A 13597-nucleotide genomic window follows, 5' to 3' on the forward strand; every position below is an offset into this window, starting at 1 on the left:
GGAGTGAAAACTTACCAATTCAAGCAGTGCAGCTAGAAAGTTTATTTCTTTTTGGAGTTCTGGATGGGAAGGTGTAAGAAGAATAAAAGCTCTAAGTCACCAAAAAATCTTGTGAAGTTGGAATTTATATCACTGATTTAATGCTAAAATGTCCAAGATGAGAAATTAATATCAAAACTAATTCTAGACCAAAAGCAAAAGTAAAGTGATTTTGTAGCAAGACTTTTTACATCTCAGAGTGCACAGGCATTTTGGAGTAAAGGAGGAAGGTGGGGAAGTAATTAAAATGTATAAATTTTATGTGAAAATAATCTATTCCAAAAGAGTCAGCAGACACTATAGATAGGAAAACTACTACTCCCATGAACTTGATGTGATAGAGCAATCCAAGAAAGAATACAGAATAACTGTGTTTCAAATGGCTAAAGGGATAATAGGAAAAATGAAAATTATAAGGAGAGCTCAACACACTGTGAAGAGACAGATTTGAAGAGCAGATAAAGCTTCTAGAAATGTAGATATGTCATTGATATCTTTAGGGATGAGTTAAATACTAGATTTTACACAGTTAAAGAAAGAATTAGTAATTTGTGACACAGAATTGAGAAAATTACCTAGAATTCAGCAAAGAGAGAGAGTTAGATAGAGATAATAGAGGGGGAAAAATGGACAAGAGTTTAAGCAATATAGCCAATAGACTAAGAAAAGAGAATGGAAAAGGGGAAATACTTAGAATTTTCCAAACTGATTAAAAAAAAACACCACACACACAATTTACCAGCTCTTAGTTCAAAGAACCATGTGCTCAATGGCATACTGATAAATGTTGAACAACTAGCTTGTCAAGATAAAAAGTTAGCCTTGATTTACAGTCTTTCTTGGCTGCTGTGCTGCAAATATTGTCATCATGGATGATTTTTTAGATTACCAGCTGAATTTAGGTGAATTACCACCTGAATTCAGGCTACTTCACTGATTGTGGTGTTAGAAAGAAATATGCATAACTGGCTCTTGTGAGCCAGTTTGAGCTGACTCCAGCATACAATTGCATATGCCAAATCCATATGAAATATAAGTAAAAGTATCTAGGCATACACACTGAGGAATCCAGATCTGAAAGAGACACGTGCACCCCAATGTTCATTGCAGCACTGTTTATAATAGCCAGGACATGGAAGCAACCCAGATGCCCATCAGCAGATGAATGGATAAGGAAGCTGTGGTACATATACACCATGGAATATTACTCAGCCGTTAAAAAGAATTCATTTGAATCAGTTCTAATGAGATGGATGAAACTGGAGCCCATTATACAGAGTGAAGTAAGCCAGAAAGATAAAGAACATTACAGTATACTAACACATATATACGGAATTTAGATAGATGGTGGCGATAACCCTATATGCAAAACAGAAAAAGTGACACAGAAGTACAGAAAAGACTTTTGAACTCTGGGGGAGAACGTGAGGGTGGGATGTTTTGAAAGAACAGCATGTATATTATCTATGGTGAAACGGACCACCAGCCCAGGTGGGATGCATGAGTCAAGTGCTCAGGCCTGGTGCACTGGGAGGACCCTGAGGAGTCGGGTGGAGAGGGAGGTGGGAGGGGGGATCGGGATGGGGAATATGTGTAACTGTATGGCTGATTCATGTCAATGTATGACAAAACCCACTGAAATGTTGTAAAGTGATTGGCCTCCAACTAATAAAATAATATTTAAAAAAAAACAAAAAACAAACAAACAAACAAAAAAAAAAAAAAAAAAGAAATATAAGTAAAAGTAAATCAGTACATAGGTGCATTGTGCTAAAACACCAGAATACCCATGACAAGTATAATACCTTAATCATGGGCACAAAAGACAGATTTTCTTTGAAAAAAAAAGTGTCTGACTGCAGACTTACTGGGAATGATAGCTGGAGGACAGTGGAATACTGTCTTCAAAGTACTGAGTAAACCACTAACCTAAAATTCTATACTTAGTTTTATAATTTTTTTAAGGATTGAGATTAAAGAAAAGAAAAATTTCAAGCAAATAGTGTATTTGTTAAGTACTTATCCTTACTGAAAGAAGGATGCATTTTAGAAAGAAAAGAACCAAACTAGAAGGAAAAGCCTAGATGTTAGAGCAATGATAAATAAACTCATGAAAGTGAAAGTTGCTCAGTTGTGTCCAGCTATACAGTCCACAGAATTCTTCAGGTTAGAATACTGGAGTGGGTAGCCTTTCCCTTCTCCAGGGCATCTTCCCAACCCAGGGATGGAACCCAGGTCTCCCATATTGCAGGCAGATTCTTTACTAGCTGAGCCACAAGGGAAGACCAAGAATACTGGGGTGGGTAGCCTAACCCTTCTCCAGTGGATCTTTCCCATCTAGGAATTGAACCAGGGTCTCCTGCATTGCAGGTGGATTCTTTACCAACTGAGCTATCAGAGAAGCTGTAAAGAAAATAATAATCATGAATAAATATAAATAAGCATTTTCTTATCTTTATCATCTTATCTTTATCATCTATAAAGTAAACCTATGATAATTAATAATTTGGAAGAAGATTTAACATCAAAGGTAGAATTTAAATATTATATTGCACATAAATGAAAGATGAGATCATTGTAAAGTACTGTAATGACTGGTTAAAGTGCAGAAGGCAGGAGAGACAACTGAAAACACCAGTTTATTTTAAAATAAAAAAGGAAAGTAAATATAAAACAAAATAAGATGGTAGAAATAAATTAAAAAGTATTAGTAATCCCAATAAATGAAAACACTTTGAATTCATCTATTGAAAGGAAATGATTCTCATGTTGAATTTGAAATATCCAGCTATAAGTAGCTTACAGAAAAGTGCAAATATATGATACAAAGATTTGAATGCAAAAGATTGGGAAAGATATACTAATATCTAATGCTAAATACTAAAAACACAACATATACTCTCACAAACACAAAGCAATATTATAATAGCAATATTGCTGTTAGACAAAATAAATATTAAGAAACAGAGTATTATTAAGAAAATAGAGGTCCTTTTACAATGGTGAAGTCATAGGAGCAATTCACTAGGAAAATATATTAATCCTGAATCTGTATCCCCTTAATGACTCTGTTTCATAAAACAAATTGAAGCAAGTATATTTTTCATTAATATGATTGATAAAGAATTTTAAAGATGAGTAAAAATGATGAAGAGAAAAAACAATAATGATGACATGAAATTATATATATATAATTTTAAATGCACAAAATAACACTACATTTTACTGTGGGTGGTCGAGTTATCCTCCAGTTCCAAATTCATTCTTTTAGATTGTCTTGAGAAAATCATTCTGGACCCTCACACTGACAGCACTCCAGCACAGGTCTTGTGACCTAGCTGGTCCCAGGGCTTTGTCACTAGATGGTCTGGACAGTCATTGGAGGCAAGAAAGTGTTTTCCTTCCTGGTTCTGGTGGTCTCCTGGGGCAGGCTTTTTTTTTTTTTTTTTTTTTTTTTAGCATTAGGCTGTTGCTGTGCCGGCACCTTCTCCAGGGCCCGACTCCTGCAGTTCTGAGTGGCAGCAGCACCCAGCTACCAGAAACTATTCCCCACACTCCCACCCTGCACACTCACCTTGAGAAGTCTTGCAGTGGAGTGTTGTCAGTATGACATCTACCTGTGACTAGCTCCTAGAGTTGATGATGGACAGGGAGGCCTGGAGTATTGCAGTCCATGGGTTTGCAAAGAGTCGGACACGACTGAACGACTGAACTGAACTGAGCTTTCTCCGGTATCCTAGAGGGTGGATTTCAGCCATTTCCCCAAATATTTAGAAACATAAAGATTTAATTTAACATACACTAAATTTATTAGGAGAGAAGTGAAGTGAAATGAAAAAATTGCTGTATATATGTGTATATAGCATACATATATATGTATATATACACACACATTTATGGTAGTTCTCACTATAAGAAATATTTCTAAAACTTCTCTGTAGATTTCATATATACCCCCCAAAATATAGGATATTTTTTCTTCAATATTCCCAGCAAAAATCTTAAAATTGACCTGATTTGACACATTTATTTCCCATGCCCAACCTGCATCAACACCCATGGAATTTGCAAGACTGGTTTAAATCAATCAAAAGTGACCCTTGGCATAGGATGTCAAAGCATAGGAGTCATGTGGTGGGAGTGGATACATAGAAGGAAGAAGGGAAATGGATATCCAACAGACAGACTAGGTATATACACAACATTGTGTATATTTCTAATCTGCAGACTCAAGGTTTTCTCCATCTGGGAGAAATGTTTTCTTCTCATAATCTTTGAATGATTTCCTCTCCCATGTTTTGGATTCTATGCCTAAGGGATACTAATAACTTCCATTTTATTCTGGGCTATCTTTGTCTTTCTTACATATTTTGCTTTCATTGTTCTAATCTCCGCTGTTTTCTTCTGCATTTCCTAGGATTATCTGAAGTTTTTGTTAGTAATTTGATATTCAGCTGAATTGGTCTTTAATTTATTTTCTTAATTTTTCAGTTCCTGTTTCATTTTATTCACCTTGTCTTCTTGAATTATCATACTCATGAAATTATTACATAAACTAAAGTGCTCATGGGGAACTGTCTTCTCTTAATGATGCTTTTGGGCAAGCTAGGTTCTTTATCTGTCTTGCCTGTTGAGTTGCTTCCTTTCATTCCTTTCCTGCTTGTAATCTGTTTACATGATTAGCACACCATGTTTCCATCGTGCTTAGGTTCAACATAGAGAACTTGGTTTGGAAATTTTTTTGCATTGATATATTATAGATGAATTATTTTTACTCACTCATCTTTATGTTCATTGTATCTAGCTGGAGATATAACTTCTTTCATTGGGGATATACCCTTGGGCTTTGGAATATTTTCTTCAATCTAGTGTAGAGTCCTCGAGTCTTCATTCCCACTAACAAGAGCCAGATATGTTTATTTCACTTCCTAACCATTATCTCCCCAACAACCTCTTTCTCTCAAAAGAAGGAAAAGATGAGAGAACTCCACTTGAGACCTTTCTTCCTCACGTCAGGAGTATCAGTAGAAATTTTCAAGATTTTATTGAATCACCAATATTATCTCTGGGAGACTTGGGCACATATTGTGTCAGAATACTCTTCCTTCAGCTTTCAATTTTTGATAATCATGGCAGTGAGTTTTTTTCCTTTGTTTGGTTGGTGGATGTTAATGTTTATCTTGCAACTGGCCCTCATTTTTGTTCATTTTTGTTAAGAGTTATAATAGAGAATCATGTGATCAGTTTTAGTTCCCACACATTTGACCAGAAATCCATTGAAGGTTTTAATCAGGGGAGACTCATGTCTTAAACCATGATGGCAGGCATATGGAGAAGATTAGAAATGTTCATAAAATAAATGAATGAATGAGTAAACAGTGGAGGTTCATAAATGAAAGTGTGGGCAGAAGAGAAGACATAATGAGTTGGAGTGGGGAAGGAAATTGGTAAGTTGACTTTGGAACTCTTTCCAGTCAGATTGACATTCATTTAATCTGGTTTCTGCTTTTGGGTAGATACTAATTATTTGCAGAGGTTTTAATCTTAATCCACAGAGGCAGTTGTTAGAGGAGGGAAACAACTAGTGACATAAGTGGAAGCCCATGGACCTAGTTACACTTTCGTTTTGTTAGCTGTGTGATAGACCAAGTTCTGACTTGTAGGGCCTTCGGTGATGCCTTGCCTCATCCTCTCCTGACCAACTGTCAGCACGTGGGTCTTTATTGACAGATCTACTCTACACAGAAAACATCACTAGGTTCTAATAGCTTGCTCCCATAAATTTGGTACTATGAATCTGACAAGTCACAAAGAAATTAATTAGCCAGAGGTAGGCTTCCTTGAGTTGGAGAATCTGGTTCCCTCTCATCCTCCTGGGTATTATTTGACTTTGCTTGATGTCCAGCAGGTTGTAAAATTGCAGCCTTCAGAGTAGCTGGTGGGTTGATCAGAATTCTTTTCCTTGAATGTGTCAGAACTCCAGTTTGAACTAGCATAAGCAAAGTGAAACTTAAGAGAAAGATGCTCTATACGCTGTGGAGGACAGACTGGCCTCTGTGTGGTTTGATTTGTCAGGCACAACCAGGTTTCCCTCATCATCTCTCATTTCTGCTTCACTCTGATTTATCCCTCTTCTCTCATGACTGACTTCATGATACTCCAGGAATCCAAGATCCTATATCCTCCCAGTGGCAGGACCTGAGAGGAAGGAAAGCCCTGTCCCTCCAGATCTTCAGAGAAATCTATAGGAAGACTCCGATTGGCTCATATGGGTCACGTGTCCACCTGTGTGGTAAGATTGAGGGACAATAAATTTTGTAGCTTCCACCAGAAATATATTCTCTAAAAGAGCAAGGGAGGAGGTGATAGTCCGAACATATAAAATAACACATTTTCCATGAGGGGAGGAATAAAAGCCTCCATATGCTTTGCAGGAACTAAATTCACCCCCGCTGAGCTGTCAGGGGATATGACCCTTCATTCATGTTCAATATATCTGGGTGCCATTTGATACCTTTACATTGCCAAGCTCAGAAAATGGCACTTGTTGATTTTGTAACCTCAAATAAAAATGAACCCCAGGATGTTCCTAGGTTCAGCTTAATTCCAACCTGTCGTCACTTCCTCAGCCCAGGAGCTGGTACGAAAGGAGGCATTAGAAATCTGCTGCCTTGTGTTATAACTAATGCATGAGAGAGATGCTTTTTCTAGAACCAAAGAGCCCGAGGAATACCACTGAGGATGAAGGAAGACTGTAGGGGACCAACTGGCTTTCGTCTGGACCATGATTAAGAGAAGGCTCACTTGCTCTAATGCTTTTAAGATTAGCTCTGCTCCCAAGAGCTTGGGTTACGTATTTGCCATCTTGCAGAAAGATTCAGCATTTGAGATTCAAGCTAAATGCTTTTCAGCCCTTTTAGAAAAAGACACTGCTATCCTGGGCCCTGCCAGCTGCAAGGGCAGACTCGGCTGGAAGCCAGCTCTGAGGCTGACCCTGATAGCTCATGCCATTTAATATGAAGGGAAGAATGGTGATGTGGTTTATATTAGGAGCAATGCTAAACATTTCTTGGATACCTTACACAAGGCCCAGGCCCTTTTTTAAAAGCCAGCTTTCTCTCATTGAATAGTGAAATCTGACATTTTAAAGTCACTTCAGTCGTGTCTGACTCTGTGCGACCCCATTGCTGGGATTCTCCAGGCAAGAACACTGGACTGGGTTCCCCTACAACTACATATATTATTTTGCTATTGAAAAAGTTGATATATAGCATATTGGTCTCCCAGATTCATAGATTAAAAATCAATGCCCTGAGAGAAAATGTAACAAATTTTTAAAAACCGTAATTGGAAAGATAAGGAGTTAATAATTTGGTGACCTTAAGTTTCATGAGGGAAGAATATTGCTTTCTTGTTTTGTTTAATTTCATTTTCCTGTTTTATGTCTAGTGTTAAGCACAATGCTTGGCACATGGTAGGCACTCATCAGATGTGAATATATAAAATCTTTTAGGAGGAAGCACTGACCAAAGATTAAAATGAAAACTCCAGTAACACCAAGTCTAAATTTGAGCTTCTTGACAAAGACAGTTGATTATATGAAAGAAAAATCTGTTTAGCTGTCTCTATACCTTGTTAAACCCGGAGTAGAAAAGAGGATGTCCTAAATCCTCAGACAAATGAATTGTTCTTCCAACAAGTCTGTCTTACCAGAAATTCCTAGACATTGTATGACTTCAACCTGCCAGCTTTCCCGCTGTGGTTTCTTAAGTGTTTCAAGATAAATTTGGATAATTTTTAGGCAATTGCATGACCCAATTGCATACACCCAACTGTAAAGAGTAAGTTAGAATCTCAAGTTGGTTTTGGTATTAAATATTTATAAATTTGGACCAGTTACATAATTTGTGGGGACCGGTACAAACTGAAAATGTAGGGCCTTTGTTCAAAAATTACTAAGAATTTCTATACAGCAACAGAGTATCATCCCAAATGTAGGTCCTTCTAAACTGGAGACCTGTGTAACTATATAGGTGGCATGTCTACAAAACCAATTCTCTATAGATCACTTGTTTTTTGGGCACTCCAAACATTGGTGAAGTTCACATTTGAAGAAAGAGCCCATGGAAATTACTAGGTCATTTGATTATTTTCGACATGGAGATGAGAAGTAGGGAAAATGTAATGTATAGGCACAGATGGGACTAAAATGTAAGGTTGAGATTATGACCAAAAAATTTCATGTATGTAGCTTACTTCCGTTCATTATCAAAATAATTTTCTTAGATCTTACATTAAGCATTTTGCTTTTGAGTAACTTGAGAGTTGAAATATTTGGGCCACTTAAAATGTCTTTGATAAATTTCATTCATTCTATGTGTAGTAATTACAATCATTAATTGAAACAGTAATGTTGGCATGTTGTATGACCTTATTTTCTAATGTGAAACTACTCTACCATTATGAATTAGCTGAAACCAAGCTTGAAGTTATTCTTCTAAGATTTGGTCTCATCTGATCATACTTTATGAAAGCTTCTCGCAGAAGACTGAAGTGTATCCTATTGGCCCAGAACTGGAGATCTGAGCCACTTGTGCACTTAGTTATGTCCGACTCTTTGCAACCCCATGGGCTGTAGCCTGCTAGGCTCCTCTGTCCATGGAATTTTCTAGGCAAGAATGCTGGAGTAAGTTGCCATTTCCTCCCCCAGGGGATTGTCTGAACCCAGGGATGAAACCCATGTTTCCTACTTTGGCAGGTGGATTCTTTACCAACTGCTCTACCTGGAAAGGTGAACTGGAGAAAAATGAGTCCTTTTGGCATTGTAGGCTAGTAACACTCAACAAACGCTTCTTGCATGATGACAGCTAATGAATGTCACAGGCAATTACCATAGATGCTAATCAATGACAGTAATACTAAATGATGCCTCAGTTTTTAACAACATTTATTGTGGTGAACACTTTAGAGGTATGTATTCTATTCTGAAAATTTATCACTAAAAATTTTCAATAATTCAAAGTGTGCAGATTTCTGTTCAGACTCAGTCTGAGTGTCATTAAAACAATGATTCACAAGATGACTTATATGCAGTCAATTTTGGATTTGTTGTGATGCTTGTTTTTGGCTTATCGAGTTATAATTTACATATCATTAAGTTCACCTTTCTTTGGTATACAGGTCAATGAATTTTGACAAACTTACATGGTCACGCAGTTGCCTCCACAATTAAGACAGAGAACATCTTCATCACCCCAAATTTTCCCTCAAGTCCCTTTGGAGATAATTCCTTTTCCCCACTCCAGCCCCTATGTACCCCACTCCAGCCCCTAAACACAGAAAATATGATTTCTGTCCTTCTAGTTTTGCCTTTGATAGAATGTCATGTAAATAATTGGGCTTCCCTAGTGGCTCAGATGGTAAAGCGTCTGCATGCAATGTGGGAGACCTGGGTTCAATCTCTGGGTTGGGAAGATCCCCTGGAGAAAGAAATGGCAATCCACTCCAGCATTCTAGCCTGGAAAATTTCATGGGTAGAGGAGCCTGGTAGGCTACAGTTCATGGCATTGCAGAGTCTGACACAACTGAGCAACTTCACTCACTCACTCATGTAAATAATTTATATTATTGTAATTATTGTGTCTTTCATTTATCATTATGCTTTGTTGGCTCCACATTCTCACCAGTGGTATTTGGTAATTATCTTTTTTAAAAAGTCCGTCTAATAAGTATGTAGTGGTATCTCATTGGGATTTCAATATTCAGTTCCCTGATAACAATGATATTAAGCATTTTTTTCATGTGCTATTTGCTCCATGTATCTTCTTTGGTACAGTATCTTTTTCAAATCTTTTTCTGTTACTTTCTTTTTATTTATTTATTAAAACTATTTCTTAGTTTAAATTTTTTCCAGCTTTATTGAGAAATTTAAGGCATAGAACATAATGATTTGACATATGTATGTATTACAAATGATGATCACAATGAGTTTAATTAATATTTATCAACTCACATTGTTACAAAATATTTTTTCTTATGATGAGGACTTTCAAAATCTACTCACTTAGCAACTTTCAAATGTACAATATAGTACTGTTAGTGATAGTCATCACACGGTACATAATATCTTATAATTAGAAATTTGTACCTTTTGATCACCTTTTGATCACCTCAGTTCCCACCCCTCTCCCTCACTCTTTGCTTCTGTTTACTCTATTTCTGGAAAGTGATATTGAAATCTTGTTAAGGCTTGCATATAGGTGGCTTTGGGCTGTATGAACATTTTAGCAATATCAATTGTTTCATACATGAATGCAAGATATCTTTTGACTTATTTGTGTCTTCTTCAATGTATTTTGTTAATATCTCATTAATGTAGATATCTTTCACTTCCTTGGTTAAATTTATTCCTAAGTATTTTATTATTTTTGATGCTATTTGGATTTTTAAAAATTTCTTTTTTTGATAATTCAGTTAGTGTTCTCATGAGTTTTGTATATTGATTTCATATCCTGCAACTTTACTGAATTTGTTTATTAGTTTTAGCAGTTTTCTTTTTATAGCTTCTTTGGTATTTTCTTTATATAAAATCGTGTCATCTGAAAATAGAGACAATTTGACATATTTCTAATTCCAAAACTTTTAATCTATTTATTTTGCCTGATTTCTCCGGCTAGGACTTCCAAGACTTGTTGAATAGGAATGGTGAGAGTGGACAGCATTGTCTTCTTCCCCGTCTTATAGGAAAATCTTTCAATCCTTCCCTATGGAGTATGTTAGCTATGGACTTATATATGGCCTTTATTATGTTGAGACATGTTTCTTCTATATTAGTTTATCAAGAGCTTTTTTTAAAAACCTGAGTGGATGTTGAAATTTGTCAAATATTTTTTCTGTGGTTATTGAGATGACCTTATGATTTTACATTTCATTTGATTAATGTGATGTATTACATTTATTGATTTGTGTACCTTAAATCATTCTTGCGTCTCAAGGATTAGTTCTTCTTGATCATGGTGTATGATCTTTTTAATGTGCTACTGTATTTGCTTTACTGGCATTTTGTTGAGAATCTTTGCCTCAATATTCATCAGGGATATTGGCTGTCCTTTTCTTAGAGTGTCCTTATCTGGTTTTGGTATCAGGGTGATGGTGGCTTCATAAAATGACTTTAGGAGTGTCCCCGCCTCTTCAATTTTTTGTAAGAGTCTGAGAAGAATTGACATAATTCTGTAAATGTTTGATAGAATTCACCAGTGAAACCATCTGGGCCTAGGCATTTTCTTTTGGGAGGGTTTTGGTTACTATTTCACTCTCCTTACTCATTATTTTTCTGTTTCAATTTTCTATTCCTTCATGATTTAGTCTTGGTATATTGTATGTTTCCAGGAATTAAACCATTTATCCTGAGTTGTCCAGTTTGTTGGCATACAGTTTTTCATAGTAGTCTTTCATGATCCCTTGTATTTCTGTGGTATGTTATAATTTTGCTTATCTTTCATTTATAATTTTATTTATTTGGGTCTTCTCTCTTTTATCTTGCTTAGTCTAGCTAGAGGTTTGTTTAGTTTGTTTATCTTTCCGAAGAGCCAACTCCTGGTTTTGCTTTTCTATTTTCTATTGTTTTCACATTCTCTATCTTTTTATTTCTGTTCTAATCTTTATTATTCCCTTCCGCCTGCTAAATCTGGGCTTATTTCTAGCAAGGTACTATTTCTAGTACCTTGAGGTATGAAATTATCTTGATTATTTAAGAGCTGTCTATTTTCTTAATGTATGTGCTTATCACTATAAATGTTCCTGTTAGTTCTGCATTTGGTTCATCCAATAAGCTTGGCATATGTGTTTCCATTTTTTAAATCACAAGATACTTTAAAATTTTTCCTTTAAATTTCTTCCTTGAGCTATTGGTTGTTGAGGAGTGTGTTAATTTATACATTTTATGGTTTTTCCAGTTTTCCTCCTGCTATTGGTTTCTAGTTTTATACTAGTTGTTGTTGTTCATTTGTCAAATCGTGTCTGACTCCTTGTGACCCCATGGAGTGCAGCACACCAGGCTACCCTGTCCTTCACTATCTCCTGGAGTTTGTTCAGATTCATTTCCATTGAGTCGGTGATGCTATCTTACTATCTCATAATCATCACAGTTTCACACTACTGTGGCCAAAAAGATACTATGATTTCAGTCTTAAATTTGCTAAGACTTATTTGGAGTGTAATACAATCTGTTCTAGAAAATATTACACATATGCCAAAGAAGAATGTGTATTCTGCTGTTTGTAAGATGGAATGTTCTGGGTAGATCCATTTGGTCTCTAGCATTGCTGAAATCTACTTTTCCCTTATTGATTCCCCATCAGGATAATCTATCCATTGTTGAGAGTGGTGCATTACATTATTATTGTAATGTTGTTTATGCCTTCTTTTAGTTCTGTTCATATTTTCTTTATGTATTTAGGTGCTCCAATGTTGAGTGCTTAAGTATTTTAAATTGTTACATATTCTTTTTTTTAATTTTTGAAAGTGTTATACTATTCTTAATAAATTGGCCTCTTTATCATTATTTAATGATTTTCCCTGCCTCTTCTCACCATTTTTAGCTTAAAGTCTATTCTGTCTACTATAAATACATCTACCTTTGCCATCATTTGGCTATCATTCGCTTGAAATATCATTTCAATCCCTTCACTCTTACTGTATGTGTTTTAAGGTTAAAGTGTGTCTTTAGTAGGGAATGTATTGCTTGAATTTTTTTTTTAAATTTCTGAATCCATTCTTTTGATGGCATAGTTTAGTCCATTTACTTTTAAAGTAATCATTGATAGCTAAAGAACTTAGAGTTGTCATTTTGTTGTCTTCTGAATGTTTTGTATATCCTTAGTTCCTTGCTTCCTGTTTGCTCTCTTCTTTTGTGATTTGATGACTTTTTGTAGTATGTTTTGACAGCTTTATCATAATCTTTTGTGTAACTACTGCACGTTTTCCCTTTGTGGTGCTATGAGGCTCACAGAAAATATATTACTTTCTATTGTAAGCTGAAAACTTAACTTTGATAGCATTTGTAAATTTTATACTTTTCTTTTCCCACATTGCTCATATTTTAGGTTATTGATGTGATAGTTTATACACTTTTTATTTTGAATATCTAATGAAAAATTATTGTAGCTCTAGTTATTTTTACCACATTTTCTTTTTTTTTTTAAATTTTTATTTTTTATTTTTTCAGTGGGTTTTGTCATACATTGATATGAATCAGCCATAGAGTTACACGTATTTCCCATCCCGATCCCCCCTTCCACCTCCCTCTCCACCCGATTCCTCTGGTTCCTCCCAGTGCACCAGGCCCGAGCACTTGACTCATGCATCCCACCTGGGCTGGTGATCTGTTTCACCATAGATAATATACATGCTGTTCTTTTGAAACATCCCACCCCACATTTTCTTTTTTAACTTTTAAACTAGAATTGCAAGTGAATTATGCATCACTGTCACAATATTAGAGAATTTGACTTTGAGTATATATTTACTATTACCAGTGAGTTTTACATCTTTATCCATA

Source organism: Muntiacus reevesi, chromosome 12, assembly GCF_963930625.1.
Source record: "Muntiacus reevesi chromosome 12, mMunRee1.1, whole genome shotgun sequence".
In the NCBI taxonomy this organism is placed as follows: Eukaryota; Metazoa; Chordata; class Mammalia; order Artiodactyla; family Cervidae; genus Muntiacus; species Muntiacus reevesi.